This window comes from Gallus gallus, chromosome 4 (assembly GCF_016699485.2).
Source record: "Gallus gallus isolate bGalGal1 chromosome 4, bGalGal1.mat.broiler.GRCg7b, whole genome shotgun sequence".
Classification (NCBI taxonomy): Eukaryota; Metazoa; Chordata; class Aves; order Galliformes; family Phasianidae; genus Gallus; species Gallus gallus.
Genome location: NC_052535.1, coordinates 15,569,554 through 15,583,945, shown reverse-complemented (window position 1 = coordinate 15,583,945; position 14,392 = coordinate 15,569,554). Strand labels below are relative to the sequence as shown.

Here is a 14,392-nt window from a genome sequence, read left to right as displayed (position 1 = left end):
ATGCTTTGGCCACATCACCTTAAGTATTTCCATTCCTGCATTATGTATCTCTAGCTGAAAGGTCTATTTTGACTCATGCCCTCCAGTAAATCCTCTTGCCATTAGCCCTTGTTGTGGCATTTTGCTGAAAAGTACAGTAGTGTCCAGTCACGTCAGGGAGAAGAGCGTGGATTTGGATCATTTATGTTTTTGTACGTGGCCAAACCATGTACAGATTGTAGTCTCCAGGAAAAAAAAAAAAAGGTTCCACAGTGTTCTTAGCAACAGGGGCTTAAACTTACAAACTCATTTTTCTTGTCTTGTACCACTGATTGAGAACACCGTGGCGTTTTCAGGGAACTGTACAAAGCTTGCCTTGTCTGGAGGGTAAGTGATAGGTTAATAGCCTATTTTCAAGAGTAAGTTAATTAAAATGTTGTCTTTTTAAATGAATAATAGCTAAATATTTGCAAATATTTCTGATAGATATTTTTTTGAGTATATGCCTTCTGCAGACAGATTTCTCTTAATGTTGTCTTGCTTGTAGCTGTAGAACCATGAGTAGCATTTCTTACTAACCACCAGTACATCAGCTGATGAGTTATTGCCTGGGTTTGTCCTCTGACTGCCCCTACGCCATGTCTTGTAAGATTTAGAGTTCATTGGAGGAGAACTGGAAGCCTCCCTGAAGCACAGAACAATGGTTATGGGTTAAAGGGAGATGGAGCAAATGTAAAAAAGTGTAGCTTGTGCCTTTCCCCTGATCAGTCAGGGATCATAAAGGATGCAGGGAGCCTGTGCTGCAAGGGGCACATGCTTTGTTAGAATTGCAATGTCGAGTACTAGAAGTGTGCTAATACTCAGAGGTTTTGAGAGCTCAGTATGTTTTCAGAGGCATCGACCTGCCTCTTTCTCCCCACACCTGAGTACAGGTAGCACTGGAACTGACATAGCAGCAGCAGTTCTGTTTTATATAATGTGCCTGGGAAAGACCATGGAGGTGAATACTTTCTGTTCCAGCTCTGCAGTTTTCTTTGGGGTTTGGCTTGTGGGTGGTCATTATTCATTCTGTTCTCAAGCTGTTTTATTGGCAAATAGGTAACTTGCATCCAGTATGTGAGACGTTTTTTTTCATGTGTAAAAGTTTGTGAAAGATTTGTTTTAAATGAGTAGAAATTATTATTAAAGAATGTTTTCAGTCTTTCTTAGTGATGTTTTTCATGAATCATTTTGCCTTTATTAAAAATACTTAAGTACCAAAATTTCCTAGGTAAGAACGGAGACTTGCCAAATGTGGGATAACAAGTGTTTTTCATATTAAGTTCTCTTTGCTCTTCTACAGAGTGCCCCTGTACCCCTTTCCCATGGTGGCTGCAGGATTGCACTGGTGCTGGTTTCATTCTTGTGGCATTTGCTTTTAACAGCGAATGTGAATGCAAGTCATGTGGTCTCTCACCTTTTCCCCCTCGTTAGAAGTGCGGGGTGCTTGTTACCTTCGTGTGTGTAGCTGCTGTGTGTTACTGATGCTGCTTTAATCAAGCACAAGCAGTTTCCAGAGAACATCTTGAAGGCATATTGTTTCCTTGGGGATTTATTGTATTTGCAGCATCGCACCTCTGTTCCTGCTGCTTACAGAATATGATTATCAGCCATTAGTACTGAATACTTAAATATGGCCACCACACACTGCTTTCCTTCTCATCTGTGATTTCTGTGCTGCTTGTTGTGAAGGATCCCTCTCCAGCATTCTGCAGTTTTGTTCACCTTTCATGCTCTTTGTTGATTGCTGTACTCACAGTTCCAGTGTGAATTCTTTCCAATTCTGCTGATAGAAATGTTGGTAGGGTTGGTTGATTGTTTACAAAATGTTCTTCCTACAAAATGACTGCTTCGTTTTCCTATGTAAGTTAAAAGTTCCTCCTTTTTTTTTTTTTTTATGCTAGTGATCAGTCAATGTCTTTGAGAGGAATTTACATGTTTAGGGGATTACACTGTCTATTTCCCCCTCCACCCCATGTGATCTTCTGTTGTCTGCTCTAGAAAATGGAAAAATCTCATCCAGAGTTATGGACTTTTTACCTTCATGTTGCTTAGATTAGAACTGTTAACAAGTAATATGTTATCTAGCACATTACGGGCAGTGTCACATATGAGAACATAAATTGCTATTTCAAATCCATTAGTTTAAATTCTTTTGTACTTAGAATCATCCTTGTTGTACATTTTCCTGCTGTCCTGCAGGTGGATGTGTTTTAAACCATTGGTGCTTTTGTAAGACGAGATTGTGATTTCAGAATACAGATGCTTTAATAACCACGTGTAGTCTGTTAGCTGGATCTGAATGTTGGACACGGTAATTCACAAAACTTACTTTTGTTCTTTTCATTTCAGCATAGCTAATCATCCTAGTACCTCGGCCTTGATGTGTTAATAGGTGAGAGGCTTGGCCCAAATGTACAGCCGTGGCACTTTGTCTTCTCCGTTGACAAATGCTAGCCTCCATTTGGAACAAGAAAATTGGTGTGGAAAAGGGGAACCACCCAATGGCATTGCTTCCTGCTGGCTCTTGAGAGGTATAAGTATTTTGACACAACAAATTCTTGGAGAGTTCTTGAGGTGGAAATTGTTGTTTGCTCCAAAGAACCACCCCATGTATAAGGTGAATGGTGAATACTTTCCTTGGGTCAATGGAGGAAGTGAAAATACTGTATCTGCTTCTGAAAGTAATGCTGGGCAGTTGCCTGTTTTCTTTTTTCTTTCTTTTTTTTTTTTTTCCTCTGCAAAATTCTTTTGCTTTCCATACAAATGGGGAGGAACTGATTCCTGGGGAAGTCAGGTGAAGATATACTGACATCATTAATAAGCAGAGTGAAAGCAACTTAAATTTTCCCCCTTTAGTGTTCTTTTAGAGTATCCTGAGTTGTGCTGTAATACGCAAATAAATATGGAAATAGCGTAAAGAATAATTCTGCTTTCATTGCTGTAGACTGCTGCTTGTAGTCTGTAATCATCATGCACTTAATACATCATTATATGGTCCAGTAGAGAATGGCATAGCGTTATTTTGCTTGTGAATAAGTGATTAGCATTTGGATATGCTGGAGAGAGATCTGACATTGTTCTCTTAGGCCTGAACTGGTCAGGTGTCCTTCCTGAGCCTGCTTTTCTTGTAGACTGCACGAAATGCCAGAATTAGTGTATTAACCACATCTCAGGCTTTAAGGTTTTTGTGCATTTATTGGTGAGGAAGCTTTGTGAACAACAATTCTGATAAAGTACTTTCTGTTTCTTTGTGTCAGTACTACAAAGGTGGCAAAGGCTGTTGTAGAGCTTGTTGCTGGCAGTGTTTGCTGCGTGCATGCTGAGCACTAAGGTTTGATACCTGTTTTTTGGCACTTCCTGTGCTTTCTTATTCTGATTAATGTACGTGGATCTTAATTGGAATTGATTCCCTGGGAGACTTGGGCAGAGTTCTGTAAATCAAGTGGTATCTTTGCTTGTTAAAGCTTTCTCAGTTTCTCAGATGGCGTTTGTACTTAATGCTGGTTTACTCTGCTGTTAAAGATTACAGTGGTTTTGCCATTCTTGTGCGTTAAATGTCCTCCAATTGCTCTAGCTCTGTCCTTAGACCGTTGCTTAGCATGTAAGCTCAGTTCAGGAGCAGTAAGTGAATTACTGCTTGTTCCACAGCTGTGCCTCAGCTCCCGAGCAGTACGGAGCAGAGCCTTGTTGCCCGCTCTTACCTCTGGTCCTTCCCTGCAGCCGCAGTTCGCCAAAGAGGAGTTCATTGGTTTGTAGCTTGCTGAGCTCACCTGCGAGAGGAGCTTGTATACCTTTCTGCTTTTATTCTGCCTTGTTTATACACTGGGCTGTTTATTATACAATGTTCTGCGGTCCTAGAGTAGTTTTTACACTTAATGTATAAAGTCTTAAGTTAATTCACATAGTAATAAAATTTATGTTCTGTAATTAGTTTTTTTGGCAGGCATCTGTTTCACAGTAATGAATTGGTAGCAGTTCCTAAAATGTCTGTTGACTGTCTAGAGAAATGTAGGAGAGCTGGCATTCTTAAAATGTTTCTTAGAACTGAAAGAAGTGGGCTGCTTTATTTTAATTCATCTTTTCTCAGAAAGAAAATCCCAGACTTTTCAACTGAACTGAAAATAAATTGTTTGGTAGATTTTTTTTATTTTTTCTATTTATTTTTCCTTCACTGCTGAGTTTAAAGGGTAATAGCTCTCTCTCATTCTCGAGTCCATCTTTAACTTAAGAATATTCTAAAGATGCAGGTAGTAGTTACAGTTCTTTAAAATGCACCCCCTCAAATAAAATAAAAAGCAGCAGTGGCACAGTGTTATGTTATCACAATTTTCTGTTCCACTCTTAACAGCAGTTAGAAAACCATGGCTCTGCTTGCAGGTTCATTTTAGGTTGCTTGCAAGACTAAATTCATAGCATTTAATGATCTAGGATTTTCATACCCTAGGGCAAGATTATAGTAAGTGGAGGTCAAACTGAACAACCGCCAGACCTAATTTACACTCAGATAAAAATGTTCTTGTCTAACAATTAGATTGAATGCTATTACCTCTTTCCCTGACTCTTGCTAGAATTTGGTGTGTATTTAAAGACCAAGGCAGTTTGATGCCAAGAAAGTATGCTGTGATGGAATATTAGTTTGTGAAATTGCACAGGATTGGCTATCCATGTTAATGGCCCCCTAGTGTGCTTGTGCTGGAGGGGCTGGGAGATTTAATCCAGATAGGATAATCCAGAATCCATACTTTTAACATACAAACTCTTCTTAACGTACCATCAGCGATGCTGGAAGAAGTCTGGAGGAGATACAGCCTTTTAAATGTATGTATTTGAGTTTTCTCAGACAGATCTGAATAATTTGTTCCAGTAGAATTACTGTAGTTGCTTTCTCAGATCGATTGATGGGACTCATAAGCAGTGTTTTGCCACCTCTATAACAGATCATGACCAAACTCCTAAGAGGTTTCTCATACAGGTTACCTGAGGAATGAAACCTCATGGGTTACTCTGATTCCATTTGATGTTATATTTGAGTAACAGAAGTAAAGGAAAGGTGATAAATATATTTCAGTCAAAACATTTGTGTTGTAGTAATTAAATATTGTGTAGGTTTTTTTTTTGTCAGCTAATGTTAACTTGCTGTGATATGTACATGTAAGTAATTCATTTAACTTCAATAAAACTTAAAGAGCAAACCTATTTAAAAGAAGATACACTTGTAATCCTGGTTAGTAGTACTATAGCAAGAAATTTCTGTTCTACTGCCTTACTGTAAGAGCAGCTCTCAACAATAAGTGGCTTTTTGAGTAAGCAGAACACAAAGGTGGCAGTTTGCATTACTGATGTCGGAGATCAGTGTAATAACTTACAGCTCATCCAGTGTTCACATGAAATCAGTGTGGGAAAAACTGTGACTTTGTGATGCTTGAGAACGCTAGTTGTGTGTGTGTGTGTGTGTGTGTGTGTGTGTGTGTCTGAAGGTATGTGTTCACTGATCTTAATTCAGTTACTGTGCTTTAGTCTTCCTTTTCCCCACAATGAATAGCTAGCTCCTTGGTAACAAGCTATATGTAATTGATTTTTTTGTGTGTTTTTAAGTAGACCTCGGTTTCAGTAGCTGTAAACTTGGTATAAGCAGCAAATAATTTTGAGGAATGGTGATGAGATTAAAACCATTTATTTGCATTAAGTGTTATGGTTTGGTTCTAGAATCTGAGCGGTGATCAGAAACTCTTGGTGGGAATAGGCTGCTAACAACATCTGTTAGCCATAAGCCAGAGCGGGGCTGCTGAGTTCAGCACGGGAGTAACAAATAGTTGTGTAATTGATGGCTGGCTAATTAAGTCACAGAAATGCTGCTCTTGAATAACAACATGGGGAAATTCAACTAGATTAATTTTGTGTTTCAGAAACTTAAATATGTAGTTTAGAGAAAATGGATTGGCTCTTACTTAAGTATTGCATAATTTCAGTGATGAACAAGATTAAAAAAAAAAGGAGTAGAAAGATGAAAGTGATCTAAAAGAGTTATTGCCCATTCTAAGTAATCTCTCTTCTTCACAAATGTTCAAAATACTTGGAATTATTATTTACTGAGAAAAGTTAAGGAAATTAAAGCAGGACTGAGAAAACCCTGTGCACTCAACAGAATGTTGGCCTTCAGCAGCTGAGCTGCCTATTGCTGTGCTGAGTGAAGAGACGGAGAGATGTCCTTTGGGCAGAGCACTGGGAGAGACCTGAATGCATGGCAGGAACGCAGGTAGTTAGGAAACTGCCGAGATTGTTGGGGAGGATGAGGTGGCAAATACAGCATTTCCCACTGCAACAAATTCTTCTGCCGATCATTAGAAATAATTTCAAACTGGTAAGTCAGATGTGATCATCAACTGAAAACCACAAGGCACGATACGTTTCTCATATTAAATAATGATAGGCTATGGTGGGCGACAGCAGCATCTTTTGGTGTGAGGGCTGGGTGGGCAGCTCCAGGTTCTGTCTGCTGTCACCTGCTGACTCCAGGCACACAGCTGGCAGCTTTGCAGCCTCTGTGGGAGGGTGCCATGCACGTGGCAGAGTGGGATTTGTTAGCTCTTCAGTTCACTGTCTTTGCAGTTCAGGACGTTTGCCTCAGTTGTCACCGGAGATGGTCTGTCATTAATAGATGTTAGCTTTAATTGCCACTAGAGATGATCTGTCATTAATAGATCTGACTGCAAACCAGAGCATATGAAATGTGAAAACTTGTTCTCTTTTTTCAGTGGTGTGATACTTGGCCTAGTTGAGTAATTTTCCCCAAGGCAGAAAAAATGGTAAAAACGACAGTTCAGATTCTTCACTTACACCTGAGCCTGCATTTTTGTTTCAGCTGTAAGCCCAAAGCCCTGACCAGCCAGCTTTCAGACTTCTCTCACCAGTGAGGTGGGTGTTGGGACACAGCGGGTTCCTGCTGTGTGTCATGGTGTTCCTGCTACTTGCCCCTTGTACCCAGCACAGGTGGCTTGTTGGAGCCATGTTGTGTGCTGCTCCTTGCTTCTTTGCTGTTTAGAATTTAAAAGCAGGAATAAGAGAGTGAGCATAACCTACCTCATCTCATCTCAGTAGCTTCTACTGCACTGCTCAGCTAGTGAGTGCAACAGTTGTGACTTAAAACATATATTCTATGTATTCAACATTGCTCAAGTAAAATAGATACAGAAAACAGAATATGATAGTTCCATAATGCAACCAGTAATTTTTTAACAAAATCTAAATCTAGCTGTAGTCTATAGCTGCCTTCCGAAGGAGGAGGGAGCTACTAGCTAAATTGATTTACATCACAAATTCATAAGGATGTAGCTTTTTGGTACTTTTTCCCCCCTTTTTACATTAAATGAGGAAACCAAAGGTTTGGTTTCAGTTGATTTAACAAGCTGTACATTTTTGTATTTTAGATCTGCGTGGAGTGGATGCTCCAGTATCCCTTACGTGCCCAATGCAAAGCATTTGAGAGACTGATGCAAAGATAATTTCAAAAGGACAAGGCTCTCTGACCTTTGCTTCAGAATATTTTGTACACATCAGGAGTTTCTCATTATTTGTCAGCTTGCTTATTAATAAAATGAGTTTAGTTTGTAAGAAATGAATCTGCTACTTCATGTTAGCAGTTATAATGAAGGCATAATATATTGTAGCTCTCACACTTAGTGTAATTTGTTACCTGCCAAAATTAGCAATTACAGAGTTGGAAGAACTTATTGATTTGAATAATGCCAATATTTTTGCTATGTTTTTAGGATGTATCCAAGTGGCCAAGCAGACATCCTCTGGATGTTTAATGGGTTTCAATAGGTAACTCTGGGTATCTGTGAAAGAGGTTCCAGCATCAGGCATCTCTCTCTCAAAGTTCTTTTAAGAGGGTTTTGTTATAGGTTAAATAAAGGAAAAGAAGACGCTCTTTAGACTTGGTGATATGTATTTTTCATCCATTAATGGATTATTATCATTCTGCATTGTGGGTATATTCAGTTCTCTAAATTGTGTGGGGGAAAGTCATGCGTATCACAACTGCTGCTTCATATAAAATTAGTATTCAGTGCTGAAAATCTCCGAACAAACCCATTGGGATTTTAGCCCAAATGTTATGAAGTAGAACAGGAACAAAATGTTGGGTATTAAAATCTTGATGTTGTGACTGAGGATGTATGGAACACAGATGTTCTGAGGCTGGCAGAACTGCAGGGAGAAGTTTGTAATGAAAGTAACAAGATTTTTACCTTTCTCTCTTCTGTTTTAGGGGCAAAAACAACTTTTGCATAATTGAGTGGTTGCTCGAGTTTTTATTTTACAAGGATGATTATTTAGATTGATTCTTGGAAGAGCCATAATCCACTTAGGGAAAGGCTTAGGTTTTAGCTGTTGTGCTGCCTGGTCTGGACGTGGAAAAATATTTATTCCTTCTTTCATAAATGCCCCTTTTTCCCTTCTAATGTCTCATTGGTTAATTGTATGTAATGTCCCAAGGTTTTAATTGTACTATTTAGATGTCTTCTGCACTAGCCGGCTTGTCATCTGAGCTGGGGTGGTGATCATCTTGGCGGTGATGGAATGGTGTTTTTTGGAATTTCACTGTAAGCAGACTTTTGCATTGCAGCAGCAAGGCTGCTGGTGCCCACAGTGATCCAGCAGAGCTTCCTGGGGACAGCCCCCTGCCCAGTCCTGACCATGAGTCAGGGGGAGGTGTGGGGGAGCAGAATGGGGCAAAAGGAAAGGGAGCACACCAGTGGCTCAATGAGCGTAAGAAAAACTGGGGTTTGTCTTCCATCTGTAGTTGCCTCTTTATCTTACGCATCAAGGATACCTACATGGTTGCCCTATTTTCATTTTAAAAGTTAGGATCTAGGGTGTAAGTATTGGGCGGAACACTTGACATTGCCACTTTCTGTGCTGGGGAAAGCTGCTCCTAAGTGTCCAAATCTTCAGAATGCGTCCTAGAGGAAAATGTCAGAGTGCATATACACATGTGCACTAAGTTGGACTCTGTGGGTGTGTTGCTTCTAGAGAAGGCAGAGACCAGTGAAGGAACCGGGTCTGCTGCAGGTGGGCCTTAGTGGTGGTAGGGAGATGGGGATATGTTTGAGTAGTTTGTGGATTAGTTCATCTGTAGACCCAGAATTATCAGAGTTGGTCCCATGCTGGTTGTTCTTATTATTTTTCTTTACGCTCAGTCAAACAGTTGCAGTTTGACTTCTGCTTACTTTTTGGTGCTTGTTTCTGTGCTGGACTTGGTCTCTTTAGTTGTCATCTGGAAGCAGTTGAGCTGTTTTTATGTATTGTTGAAGCTTCAGCTAATAAACTCTGGTGGATCTGAGCTGACGAGGCACAGAACCAACCTGTGCTTTGCATCTCTCCTGCTGCAGAAGACTTGGGGTGGAGAAATGTGATGGGCTGTCCATATGCTGGAGAAGCTGGCTCTGGGAGGTGTGGTGAAGGGATTTTACTTTGCACTCCTCAAATAGTTTTATTTTGATGGGGAGGATGGGGGATTTTCTGTGTTTGTCAAGCTGATGGTGTCTTCAAGTAGCAGTAATGCTGTTGTGACACGTACATGTAGTCTCCCCTCTAGATCTTATAGCTGAACACAGTTGTTCTTAGGCCCAAACCATCTGGTGACCTGGCCTTTTCAAAGAAGAAAATCTCTGTGATAGGAGAGAAAACTGAGCTTCCTACAAAGTGAGACAACTTGAAGGCTTGCATTGGTCAGTGGGAGCAAAAGAAAAAGCAGAGTTTGCTGGGTGGGGTGCCTTGTCTGCTGGAAACCCTACTGCTGCAGGGTGCTGCCATCTCACACCATTGCTAGCTGCACATGTGAACAGTGCTTGTTCTGGTCTTGTCTCCTGATGCCTAGGCGGTCACCTGCTCACTGTGGACAGTGCTTTAGCTCTAGCTTTGACAAGAGCCAATGTTTTCATGGGTTATGCATTTCTGAAAAGTCTGTTGCAAAGGGGTGTATGTACTGGTGTTTAGTTCAGAAACTGGGCATTTAGGCAGCTGCAAGGTGTGCTGGTTGTGTGTCGTAAATCAGTGAGTACTTCTAGTACTACTTTTGGCTTGTCATGGTAGGCATATGTGGCTTTTCTTTTTCTTGTTTTATTTTTTTTAAACTTTGGTTGTCATCTAACTTGGCGTATATTCCTCCTAAGAGCCTCATTTTCCACGCAGTTGGACTGCAACATCTGGAAGCCATCTCTCCTTTCGCAGGGGGGGATGTGGCAGGCACAATGAGGTGTAACTTCTCCTTTTGTTGTCTTTCCTTTACCTTCTTAAGTACATCCAAACCAATTAAAAACTGGCTGGGAATTTCAAGTGTATTTTAGGGAAGCTCAGGGATGCTGTTGGGCAGAATAAGTAGAAGGTATTATTTCCTGTAACGAGGGCAGCAGTTGCATTTGTTGTACAGTTGATTCATTTTTCAGTAATGCTTGCATCATTTGTTTTAAATACTTCACTGGACAGTGTAAATTAGTAAATGCAGGCATAGGAACTTCATATGATTCAAACCCACACTATATTTACGCAACAGAATAGCATTTCCCTTATTGTGTTAAGGGAATTGATATTATTAATGGTACTCTGATGAAAAATCATGACTGTGAAGCACTGTAGACACTCATTTCCTTCTAGAAGAAATATTCCAAGTATTCATAGAATCTTATTTTATAAAAGCAGCAGAAGTCTAAAAAAGTATTTGTAATGAGTGAGGGACCATATGGTGAGGAAGTCAGTGCTGGCAGTTGTTGGGCTGGGGCAGAGGGTCCCTGTGTGCCAGTCACTAAAGTAAGCCGTTAGAGGCTTGAAAAGAGTCAAAACCTTCATTTTATGTTCTAGCCTGAGTTTTTTCATGTCTTTTAAGAACCTCTTCCAATCTTTAAGCTCGTTGAAGCGTGGAAAAAAATGGCTTCTCTGTTGACCAGTGTGTGCTTTGTCTCTGGGGACCCGTGTTCTTCCACTGCTGGCTTTTTCCCAGCCAGTCTCCACCAGTGGCGAGCTGTGCTTCACTGCTTGGGGCTGGTAAGAAGCAAACTGCTTTGCAGGTGTACTTGGGCAGCTCAAGTGGAAAAAGGAGGAGGGCGAGTGCTGGCTCCCTGAGCACATGGGCCCTTGCAGTGCACGGGGCTCTGCTGTGGGGCTGCAGGCAGGAACCCAGCTGGGCCGCAGGCACTGGCCACAGGGTCAGGTAGGAAGGTCACGAGGACTCGGGTTGGCCATTCTTTCTCTTGGTGCTTTCTTTGGTCCCAGCTCTGTGGGATGGGTCTGAGCCGTCCTGGTGCTGCAGCTTGGTTCACCTGTCCAATAGAGAACAAACCACACACAGATGAAATAATAACGGTTTTGCTTTCAGAATTTTGTTTTCAGCTGAAGAGAAAGTATTATAAAAAAAAAAAAAGAAGAAAAATGGCAGCGTGATGGAAGCAGGTCATGAGGTTGTGTGTTGGGATGTTAACTGTGCCCTGAACTCTGTGCCACAAGCCACTGCTGTACGGTGGACCCAGTCTGCGCGGGGCAGTGCGGGCTGAGGCTGCCTGCATCACATGTGCTTGTGAAGCACTTGCAGGGCTTACTTGTTGGGCAAATGGCACAAAAATAACCGTGCATCTAAAGGTTTTAATTGCATTACTGTTCAGTTTAGCCTTGATTACGCTATCATAATATGATCAAACTGCTGATATAGTTAGAACTAAATCATGTTAAAGTGCAGTTGTTACAGTATAGAGTGCTACTTGAAGTATGTTTTCTGTGTTTTGCTCAAATGACCAAATTGCTTTACAGCTTGTTGGCTGTTGAAATACTAAGTTGTGTAATACTGGTGGAAATAATACACACTTTCAGGTCTGTAGGGAACGCCAAGTGCGTGCTCAAAGTCCTGCTTAAAAATCCCTTGCATAGCCTTCTTAGAAAGTTGAATGCAGAAGTAGTAAAAAAAAAAAAAAAGCGTAATTATTTGGAAACAAATGAACCATATTTTATGAAAACAAATTCTGATTGTTCAGGAGGTATTGAGGGGCACGCTTTATTTTATACCAGCTTTCTTCTTGTGAAACAACTCAAGGAAATTACTGGGAATACTTTTGGTCCTTGATGTAAATCTCGTCTGGCTGACATTTTAACTGTTGCTGCTGCATAATTGGTTCTGAAGCATCAGCACCTCTCCTTCATGGACAGATAAATAATTCAGGGACGAACTTCCTCAGGCAGCAAACTGTTCTTCAGTCAGCTGAGAGCATCGCAATCTCCGAAGTTTTCTAATTTTCTGAATTAAGGAAGCAAGGTCTCTATTTGTTATAGATGATAAACTGAATTTCAGTGAAAAATCAATGCACCTTTGAGCAGTCGTTCTGCATTTCCTCAGTCTTTGTCCTGACCATGGAGTGACATCCAAACTTTGTATCTCTGCATTGTCCAAAAAAAGATATCACTCTGCTGAGTTCCTTTATAAAGAGAAGAGGGAAAGAGGGGGAAACAAATGGAACAAAAAAGGTGTGTATGTATGGGGAACCCCTCAAACCATCCTCCCTTACCCTCTGCCCAAATTGTTTGGCCATGAGCTTATACAGGAGCACTCATATTAGTGTGTTTACACAAGAGTATAAAGCCCAGGTTTCTGGAACAGATTTTGGGATTCTTTGTATTTTGAGTGTTTGTCTGTGCTGTATGTATGCATGCTCCTGTGACAGGGGCTGCTGGCTGGGTGATGCTGATGTTTCCTTGGCGTGCTGGTGGCGAGTGGCTCAGCACCAGCTGGTTGGTGTGTGTCAGCCTCTACCAGGTCACAGCATTTCACCAATAGTTCTGAGTTAAATGCACCTAAACCAACTGTTTGTGTTTTGGGGTTAAGTACCTTCTGATGTTTAAAACAGTTCTTGCAGTGAAGACACGTACTTGTTACACGTAGCTCATGCTTGGCCTCTAACCGTCAGATTATTTTAAATAGAAACTGTTGTGTGTTGAGCTAGCAACGTGTTAATGGTCCTGGACTCCTTTTGTTCTTCCTCCGTTCTTTAGTTCATGGACATATTGTTAGCAAAATGCCAAAGGCTGCTGCAGTAAGGAGCTGCCTTGTTTCTACAAAGAAAGCATATCTTGAAACTTTTCTGCTCCCAGAGCCTGCCTGTACAACAGGAGGAGGTGCACGTCTGCCATGGAATCAGCTGTGTGCATGCATTAATGTCAGGAAAAGGGGAATCTTCCGGTGTCCTTCTGTAATTTAAATATACATCTGAAGGAAATGTGCTGCAATATTATTGCTGTTTTGGCAATCTGTTATGAAGTTTATTGCAGAGAAATAACTGGGTCAACCTCTGGCTGACCTGTCTCCTGGAGTTCCTTCAGTTAGCTTGAGGCTAGAGCTCCACCTTGTGATCTTTCAGCAGGATACATTTTCTTTTTATAGTTAATAATTTAATTATGATTTCACAAAGTTGAGTGACTCCCGAAAGTTTCCATAGTCGGAGAGATTTCAGCATCTGCTTAGGAAAATTAAAGTTGAGATGCTATGAACATGCGAATATGCAAAAAATAATAAAAAAAAATCTGAAGAACTGCATTTTATGATGCACTTGAGGTGGATTTAACTTACTATCAGAACATGCTTTTCATTGCATGTCAATAGGCTATGGAGGATTTCCAAGTTTGGGATGGGATCTGCATGGATGTCGCTTTCCTGTTTTCAGCCTGCTCTAGGAGGAGCTTGGTATTTCAGAAGTTCTGTGGGCAGTTCCCGTTTCTCACCAGTTTCCCAGCTTGGGGCTGTGAGTGTCTCATCAGAGCCGTGCAGCAGGGCATGACCAGTGGCACTGCTGGGAGCAGGGTGCTGGGGAACGGCTGGCCCCATTGTCAGAGAGCGTTTGGTGAAACTGGGACGTGGCAAATGTCAGAGTCAGCACATGGCTCTTGGTAGCGTGCAACTTGGTTGTGGCAGTTCTTGTGTGGAACATCATGGCAGCTGGATTTTGGGTTCAAAGCCGCTGGAAGTGTTCATGGGAAAAATAGTGATTAGAGTCTGTAATGCTCCAGATGTGCTCCTTTCAGGCAGCTTCCCTCTGGCACTGCTGGTTGGGAACACTGGGCTGGCCTGGCTGCCTGCTGCAGCTCTGGGACTCTCCTGGAGACCTTACTGCTGTACTGGGCAGTACTGGGGCCAGGGCTTCATGCTGGAGCTCCCTTAGAGTCTTACCTTGTATATTCTTGCAGGGCACTCACCTGTAAGTACAGTTCTCCATTAAGACCAGCGCCACATTGCACTCATGAAGGCCAGGCTTGTCCTTCTTCCTTCAAGAAGAATTATCTGAACGTTAACTCTTAGTAGTTAAACTCTTCAGCCCCAAGGGGAACGTGGTGC

At 41.4% G+C, this 14,392-nt stretch overlaps 1 protein-coding gene across 13 annotated transcripts in view; it reads left to right on the top strand.

The window, feature by feature from the left end:
• The window catches only part of STAG2 (stromal antigen 2), a 71,650-nt gene that overhangs the window by 17,836 nt on the left and 39,422 nt on the right, over positions 1-14,392 (top strand). For 4 of the 13 annotated variants that reach the window (XM_046940539.1, XM_046940540.1, XM_046940541.1 and 1 more), the window contains one exon: positions 2,371-2,552. The exons of the other annotated variants lie outside the window; for them this stretch is intronic. The gene's annotated coding sequence lies outside the window, so the exon portion shown is untranslated. The remainder of the gene's footprint in view (positions 1-2,370; positions 2,553-14,392) is intronic. 13 annotated transcript variants of the gene reach the window in all.